Genomic DNA, 9,623 nt, shown 5'->3' on the forward strand with positions numbered 1-9,623 from the left:
TGTTTTCCCTCAAGATCATAGCAACAAAGCAAAACCCTCAACTCAAAACTACTCTTTATTATATATAACTCACGGACTCGATTACCTAGAGGGAACATAAAGCAAAGCTCAGAGCTAGAGCATACTAAAATTTTATTCTACTAGATTAAGATATAACCAAAAGGATCAAACTAATAAAAATAGTAAAGTTAAAGGTGTGATGGTGATACGATACCAAGGCACCTCCCCTAAGCTCGGCAGTTGCCAAGGGGAGTGCCCATACCCATATATTTAGATCTCTTTCTTTGGAGGTGGGGATGATGGAGTTGTATTCTTTTTCTCCAACTTGTGTCGGAGGATAAAATTCTCATCCCTTAGCTCCTCATTGTCGAGCTCAAGCTTCAATATCTTTTTGCATAGTGTTGCTTTGCTTTCCTGCAGAAAACGAGATGGGATAGATTGGGCGTTGGGAAGGCTCAACTTCTTGAATTCTACGTGCATATCTCCGGGTTGAGGTAGAGGATCTTCGTCTTCATCTGAGCTATCATATTTTGTTTTACCCTTGTCAAAGTCTTCTTCTTCCTCTGTAGTCCAACCATAATGATCCGCCTCCCCATAGGCCTTTGGATTTGAGATATAATCAGCTACGTAGCTCTCCCCCTCCGAATCTTGAAGACATCTTGTTCTAAATCTACAGCAGAGATAACTCAAAATGAAAACATGAGATATTGCTGTGATACAAAGGTCAAAACCTTCGGGAGATTATAATGATTTTTTACTGACCAAAAGAACTATTGTGCAAGAAAACGGAGTCCGGAGGGCACACGAGGTGGCGGCAAGGTACAGGGGCGTGCCCAGGGGGGTAGGGCGCGCCCCCTGCCTTGCCGCTTCCTCGTGCACTTTCCAGACTGCTTTTAATTTTTCTATTTTTCTAAATATTCCAAAACGGAGAAAAATTGCTATCTGAAAAGTTTTGGAGTCGGTTTACTTACCGTACCACATACCTATTCCTTTTCGGAGTCCGAAACGTTCTGGAAAGTGTCCCTTATGTACTCCTCCGGTATTATGGTATTAATTATATTGGTCTCAACATTTATGGGAGTACCTGAGATATAATGTTTGATTCTTTGACCATTTACCACCTTTGAATTTGTGCCTTTGGCGTTGTTGATTTTTATGGCACCGGAACGATAGACCTCCTCGATAATATGAGGACCTTCCCATTTGGAGAGAAGCTTTTCTGCAAAAAATCTTAAATGAGAGTTGTATAGCAAAACATGATCACCTACATTAAACTCACGCTTTTGTATCCTTTTATCATGCCATCTTTTAACCTTTTCTTTAAACAACTTGGCATTCTCATAGGCCTGGGTTGTCCATTCATCAAGTGAGCTAATGTCAAATAACCTCTTCTCACCGGCAAGTTTGAAATCATAGTTGAGCTCTTTAATGGCCCAATAAGCTTTATGTTCTAGTTCGAGAGGTAAGTGACATGCTTTTCCATAAACCATTTTATACGGAGACATACCCATAGGGTTTTTATAAGCAGTTCTATAAGCCCATAATGTGTCATCAAGTTTCTTAGACCAATTCTTTCTAGATCTATTAACAGTCTTTTGCAAAATCAATTTAATCTCTCTATTTCTCAATTCTACTTGACCACTAGACTGAGGTTGACATCATATTTAGCAAGCATTTTACGGAAAGCACTATGAATAAAATGTGAACCACCATCAGTCATTAAATATCTAGGGACTCCAAACCTCGGAAAATAACTTCTTTAAGCATCTTAATAGAAGTGTTATGACCAACACTACTAGTTGGGATAGCTTCTACCCACTTAGTAACGTAACCAACAACAACTAAAATATGTGTATACCCATTGGAGGAAGGAAAGGTCTCCTATAATCAGAGCCCCAAACATCAAATGGTTCAATAAAAAGTGAATAGTTCATAGCCATTTCTCGACGTCTACTGATATTGCCAATTGTCTGGCATTCATCAAGACAAGACATACTTACGAGCATCCTTGAACAGAGTAGGCCAATAAAAACCAGATTGTAATACCTTGTGTGCAGTTCTATCTCTAGCATGGTGTCCTCCGTAAGCCTCGGAGTGATACTTGCATAGGATCTGTTCCTGTTCATGCTCAGGTACACAATGTCTAATAACACCATCTACTCCTTCTTTATAAAGGTGTGGATCATCCCAAAATTAATGTCTTAAATCATAGAAAAACTTTTTTTGCTGGTATGTGAAACTAGGCGGTATAAATTTAGCAACAACGTAATCAGCATACCATGGAGTATTATGAGAAGCATTTATGATAGCTAATTGCTCATCAGGAAAGCTATCATCAATAGGCAGTGGGTCATCAAGAACATTTTCTAGCCTAGACAAGTTATCAACTCCCTTTCTATCAATAATATGCAAATCAAATTCTTGCAGCAAGAGAACCCATCTAATAAGTCTAGGTTTAGCATCTTTATTTTCCATAAGATATTTAATAGTAGAATGATCAGTGTGAACAGTTACTTTGGAATCAACAATATAAGACCTGAAGTTATCACAAGCAAATACAACTGCTAAAAATTCTTTTTCAGTAGTAGCATAATTTCTTTGGGCACTGTCTAGAGTTTTACTAGCATAATGGATAACATTTAATTTCTTATCAAATCTTTGTCCTAGAACAACACCAACAACATAATCACTAGCATCACACATAATTTCAAAGGGTAAATTACAATCAGGTGGCTGAACAAGAGGAGAAAAAAATCAAGACTTTCTTAAGTATTTCAAACGCTTCTACACAATCATCATCAAAAACAAATGGAACATCTTTTTGCAAGAGATTAGTGAGAGGCCTAGAAAATTTAGAGATATCTTTAATAAACCTCATATAGAAACTAGCATGACCAAGGAAACTTCTTATACCTTTGATATCTTTAGGACACGACATCTTTTCAAGAGCATCAACTTTAGCTTTATCAACTTCAATACCTCTTTCAGAAATTTTATGCCCCAAGACAATACCTTCATTAACCATAAAGTGGCACTTCTCCTAATTCAAGACAAGGTTAGTTTCTTCACATCTTTGCAAAACTCGATCAAGGTTGCTTAAGCAATCATCAAAAGAAGTTCCGTAAACAGAAAAATCATCCATGAAAACCTCAACAATCTTTTCACAAAAAACAGAGAATATAGCAGTCATACATCTTTGAAAAGTAGCAGGTGCATTACATAAACCAAAAGGCATACGTCTATAAGCAAAGGTACCGAACGGGCAAGTAAAAGTAGTGTTTTCTTGGTCCTCTTTTGACACAGGTATTTGAGAAAAACCAGAATAACCATCTAGAAAGCAAAAGTGTGTATGTTTGGATAATCTTTCTAGAATTTGATCAATAAAAGGTAGAGGGTAATGATCTTTCCTAGTAGCTTTATTTAATTTGCGAAAATCAATTACCATTCTATAACCTGTAACAATTCTTTGAGGGATCAATTCATTCTTATCATTAGGAACAACGGTAATACCTCCCTTCTTAGGGATGCAATGGACATGACTTATCCATCTACTATCTGCAATAGGACAAATTATACCTGCCTCCAGAAGTTTTAGTATTTCATTTCTTACCACTTCTTTCATTTTAGGATTTAACCATCATTGATGATCAACAACTGGTTTTACATATGGCTCCATATTAGTTTTGTGCTGACATAGTGTGGGACTAATGCCCATAAGATCATCAATAGTATATCTAATAGTGGCACGATGCTTCTTTAGAGTTTTCAATAATTTCTTTTCTTCATGCTCTGAAAGATTAGCACTAATAATAACAGGATATATCTTCTTTTCATCAAGATAAGCATATTTCAAAGTAACACGTAATTGTTTAAGCTCAAACACGGGATCACCGAGAATCTCAATGGGAAAGTTATGTTTCAAAACGGGCCCTTGATTAAAGAATATGTCATCTAATTCCCTTCTTTCATTCATGGACATATCATTTTCATGGTCTAGCAGGTATTGTTCTAAAGGATCAGTAGGAGGCACAACAATAGAAGCAAGACCAATAATTTCATCCTTACTGGGCAATTCTTGACCATGGGGGTGTTTACGAAATTTGGAGAAATTAAATCATGAGAGACATCTCCAAAACTTACAGTAAGAATTTCTTTCTCACAGTCTATCTTAGCATTAACAGTGTTTAGGAAAGGTATACCAAATATAATGGGACAAAAATCATCTTGTGGGGAACCAAGAACAAGAAAATCAGTAGGGTACTTTACTTTCCCGCACAAGAATTGAACATCTCTAACAATCCCAATTGGTGATATAGTATTTCTGTTAGCAAGCTTAATAGTAACATTAATTTCTTCTATCTCAGTAGGTGCAATATCATTCATAATCTCTTGATATAAAGTATAGGGAATTGCACTCACACTAGCACCCACATCACATAAGCCATGATAACAGTGATATCCTATTTTTACAGGAACAATAGGCTTGCCAACAATAATTCTATGTTTGTCTTTAGTATCAGGTCTAGCAATTCTAGCAGCTTCATCATAGAAATAAATAACATGCCCATAAATATGATCAACCAAGAGATCTTTAACCATAGCAATACTAGATTCAACTTTAGTTTGCTCAGGCGGTGTAGGTGTTCTAGTTTGACTCTTATGAACCACAACCGAAGCTTTAGCATGTTCCTTTATTCTAACAGGGAAAGGTGGTTTCTCAATATAAGCAGTGGGAACAACAGGATCAACATTATAAGTAATAGTTTCTTCTTCAGCTTTAATAGGTTCTACTACTTTCAATTCAATGGGAGGATGATATTTAAACCACTTCTCCTTAGGGAGATTCATACGTCTCCAACGTATCTATAATTTTTGATTGTTCCATGCTATTATATTATCTGTTTTGGATGTTTAATGGGCTTTAATATTCTCTTTTATATTATTTTTGGGACTAACCTATTAACCGGAGGCCCAATGCTAGTTTCTGTATTTTTTGCCTATTTTGGAGTTTCATAGAAAAGGAATACCAAACGGAGTCCAAACGGAATGAAACCTTCACGATGATCTTTCTTGGACCAAAAGCAATCTAGAAGACTTGGATTTGAAGTCTGGAACTTCACGAGGCGGCCATGAGGCAGGAGGGCGCGCCCAGGGGGGTAGGCGCACCCCCACCCTCATGGGCACCTCGTAGCTCCATCAACGTACTTATTTCGCCTATATATATATACTCTTATACCCTAGAAACATCACAGAGAGCCACGAAACCACTTTTCCACCGCTGCAACCTTCTGTACCCGTGAGATCCCATCTTGGGGCCTTTTTCGGCTATCTGCCGGAGGGGGAATCAATCACGGAGGGCTTCTACATCAACACCATTGCCTCTCCAATGAAGCATGAGTAGTTTACCACAGACCTTCAGGTCCATAATTATTAGCTATATGGCTTCTTATCTCTCTTTGACTCTTAATACAAAGTTCTCCTCGATGTTCTTGGAGATCTATTTGATGTAATACTCTTTTGCGGTGTGTTTGCCGAGATCCGATGAATTGTGGATTTATGAACAAGATTATCTATGAATATTATTTGGTTCTTCTCTGAATTCTTATATGCATGATTTGATATCTTTGCAAGTCTCTTCGAATTATCGGTTTAGTTTGGCCTACTAGATTGATCTTTCTTGCAATAGGAGAAGTGCTTAGCTTTGGGTTCAACCTTGCGGTGTCCTTTCCCAGTGACAGTAGGGGCAACAAGGCACGTATTGTATTGTTGCCATCGAGGATAAAAAGATGGGGTTTATATCATATTGCTTGAGTTTATCCCTCTACATCATGTCATCTCGCTTAATGCTTTACTCCGTTCTTATGAACTTAATACTCTAGATGCATGCTGGATAGCGGTCGATGTGTGGAGTAATAGTAGTAGATGCAGAATCGTTTTGGTCTACTTGACACGGACGTGATGCCTATATTCATGATCATTGCCTTAGATATCTTCATAACTATGCACTTTTCTATCAATTGCTCGGCAGTAATTTGTTCACCCACCATAATACATGCTATCTTGAGAGAAGCCACTAGTGAAATCTATGGCCCCTGGGTCTCTTTCTTATTATATTGCATCTCTTTTATTTACATCACATCTCATTTACTATTTTGCAATCTTTACTTTCCAATCTATACAACAAAAATACCAAAAATATTTACTTTACTATCTTTATTAGATCTCACTTTTCTGAGTGACCATGAAGGGATTGAAAACCCCTTTATCGCGTTGGTTGCAAGGTTCTTGATTGTTTGTGCAGGTACTAGGTGATTTGTGCGTTGTCTCCTACTGGATTGATACCTTGGTTCTCAAAACTGAGGGAAATACTTACGCTACTATGCTACATCACCCTTTCCTCTTCAAGGGAAAACCAACGCATGCTCAAGAGGTAGCAAGAAGGATTTCTAGCGCCGTTGCCGGGGAGATGTACCTGAAGTCAAGACATACCAAGTACCCATCATAAACTCTTCTCCCTCGCATTACATTATTTGCCATTCGCCTCTCGTTTTCCTCTCCCCCACTTCTGAAACGATTTTCGAAAACCTTTGCCTTTTTCTTTGCCCCTCTTCCGTTCGTCTCTTTTCGCTTGCTTCTTGTGTGCTTGTGTGTTGGATTGATTGTTTGTCATGATGGATCAAGATAATAATAAATTGTGTGACTTTTCCAATACCAACAACAAAGATTTTATTAGCACTCCGATTGCTCCTACTACCGATGCTCAATCTTGTGAAATTAATACCGCTTTGTCGAATCTTGTTATGAAAGATCAATTTTCTGGCCTTCCTAGTGAAGATGCCGCTACCCATCTAAACAACTTCGTTGATTTGTGTGATATGCAAAAGAAGAAAGATGTGGATAATGATATTGTTAAATTGAAGCTACTTCCATTTTCGCTTAGAGATCGTGCTAAATCTTGGTTCTCTTCTTTGCCTAAAAATAGTATTGATTCATGGAATAAGTGCAAAGATGCTTTTATCTCTAAGTATTTTCCTCCCGCTAAGATCATCTCTCTTACGAACGATATTATGAATTTTAAGCAACTTGATCATGAGCATGTTGCACAAGCTTGGGAGAGGATGAAATTAATGATACGTAATTGCCCTACATATGGTTTGAATTTGTGGATGATTATACAAAAAATTTATGCTAGATTGAATTTTGCTTCTATAAATCTTTTAGATTCGGCCGCGGGAGGCACTTTTATGGAAATCACTTTATGAGAAGCTAATGAACTCCTAGACAATATTATGGTTAATTATTCTCAATGGCACACCGAAAGATCCACTAGTAAAAAAGTTCATGCGATTGAAGAGATTAATGTTTTGAGTGTAAAGATGGATGAACTTATGAAATTGTTTGCTAATAAAAGTGTTTCTTATGATCCTAATGATATGCCTTTGTACACTTTGATTGATAATAATAATGAATCTATGGATGTGAATTTTGTTGGTAGGAACAATTTTGGTAACAACGTGTATAGAGGAACTTTAATTCTAGGCCGTTTCCTATTAATTCCTCTAATAATTATGGTAATTCCTACAACAACTCTTATGGAAATTTTAATAAGATTCCCGCTAATTTTGAGATTAGTGTTAAAGAATTTATGAGTCCGCAAAATAATTTCAATGCTTTGGTTGAAGAAAAATTGCTTAAGATTGATGAGTTGGCTAGGAACGTGGATAGAATTTCTCTTGATGTTGATTCTTTGAAACTTAGATCTATTCCACCTAAGCATGATATCAATCAGTCTCTCAAAGCCATGAGAATTTCCATTGATGAGTGCAAAGAAAGAACCGCTAGGATGCGTGCTAAAAAAGATTGCTTTGTGAAAGCGTGTTCTTCTAGTTTTCATGATAATAATGATAAAGATCTAAAAGTGATTGATGTGACTCCAATTAAATATTTTTTTTCTAATATTAATCTTGATAAAGATGGGACTGGAGATGAGTCAACTTTAGTTAAAAGGCGTCCCAATGATTCGGAGTTTTTAGATCTTGATGCAAGAATTAATAAAAGTGGGATTGAAGAGGTCAAAACTTTACATAGCAATGAACTCACTATTTTGGATTTCAAGGAATTTAATTATGATAGTTGCTCCTTGATAGATTGTATTTCCTTGTTGCAATCCGTGTTAAATTCTCCTCATGCTTATAATCAAAATAAAGCTTTTACTAAACATATCGTTGATGCTTTAATGCAATCTATGAAGAAAAGCTTGAACTAGAAGTTTCTATCCCTAGAAAACTTTATGATGAGTGGGAACCTACTATTAAAATTAAGATTAAAGATTATGAATGCTATGCTTTATGTGATTTGGGTGCTAGTGTTTCCACGATTCCAAAAACTTTGTGTGATGTGCTAGGTTTCCGTGAATTTGATGATTGTTCTTTAAATTTGCATCTTGCGGATTCCACCATTAAAAACCTATGGTAAGTATTAATGATGTTCTTATTGTTGCAAATAGGAATTATGTGCCCGTAGATTTCATTGTTCTTGATATAGATTGCAATCCTACATGTCCTATTATTCTTGGTAGACCTTTCCTTAGAACGATTGGTGCAATTATTGACATGAAAGAAGGAAATATTAGATTCCAGTTTCCATTAAGGGAAGGCATGGAACACTTTCCTAGGAAGAAAATTAAATTGCCTTATGAATCTATTATGAGAGCCACTTATGGATTGCATACCAAAGATGGCAATACCTAGATCTATTCTTGCTTTTATGCCTAGCTCGGGGCGTTAAACGATAGCGCTTGTTGGGAGGCAACCCAATTTTATTTTTGTTCTTTGCTTTTTGTTCCTGTTTAGTAATAAATAATTCATCTAGATTCTATTATGATTGTGTTTTTTGTGTTTTAATTAGTGTTTGTGCCAAGTAGAACCGATAGGATCTTCTTGGGTGATAGTTGTTTGATCTTGCTGAAAAAGACAGAAACTTTGTGCTCATAAAAATAATTGTTAAAATTCACTAGAACGTGATAAAATGCCAATTATTTTTGCATAAGATTAATATACAAATTATCCAGGTTGTCCTAGTTTTTCAGAATTTTTGGAGTTCCATAAGTAACAGACTGTTCTGTTTTGACAGATTCTGTTTTTCGTGTGTTGTTTGGTTATTTTGATGAATCTATGAGTAGTATCGCGGGGTATGCACCATAGAGAAGTTGGAATACAGTAGGTTTAACACCAATATAAATAAAGAATGAGTTCATTACAGTACCTTAAAGTGGTGGTTTATTTTCTTATACTAACGGAGCTCATGAGATTTTCTGTTGAAGTTTTGTGTTGTGAAGTTTTCAAGTTGTTGGGTAAAGATTTGATGGATTATGGAATAAGGAGTGGCAAGAGCCCGAGCTTGGGGATGCCCAAGGCACCCCAAGGTAAAATTCAAGGACAACCAAAAGCCTAAGCTTGGGGATGACCCGGAAGGCATCCCCTCTTTCGTCTTCGTCTATCGGTAACTTTACTTGAGGTTATATTTTTATTCACCACATGATATGTGTTTTGCTTGGAGCGTCTTTTATGATTTGAGTCTTTGCCTTTTAGTTTACCACAATCATCCATGCTGTACACACCTTT

This window comes from Aegilops tauschii, chromosome 2, assembly GCF_002575655.3.
Source record: "Aegilops tauschii subsp. strangulata cultivar AL8/78 chromosome 2, Aet v6.0, whole genome shotgun sequence".
NCBI lineage: Eukaryota > Viridiplantae > Streptophyta > Magnoliopsida > Poales > Poaceae > Aegilops > Aegilops tauschii.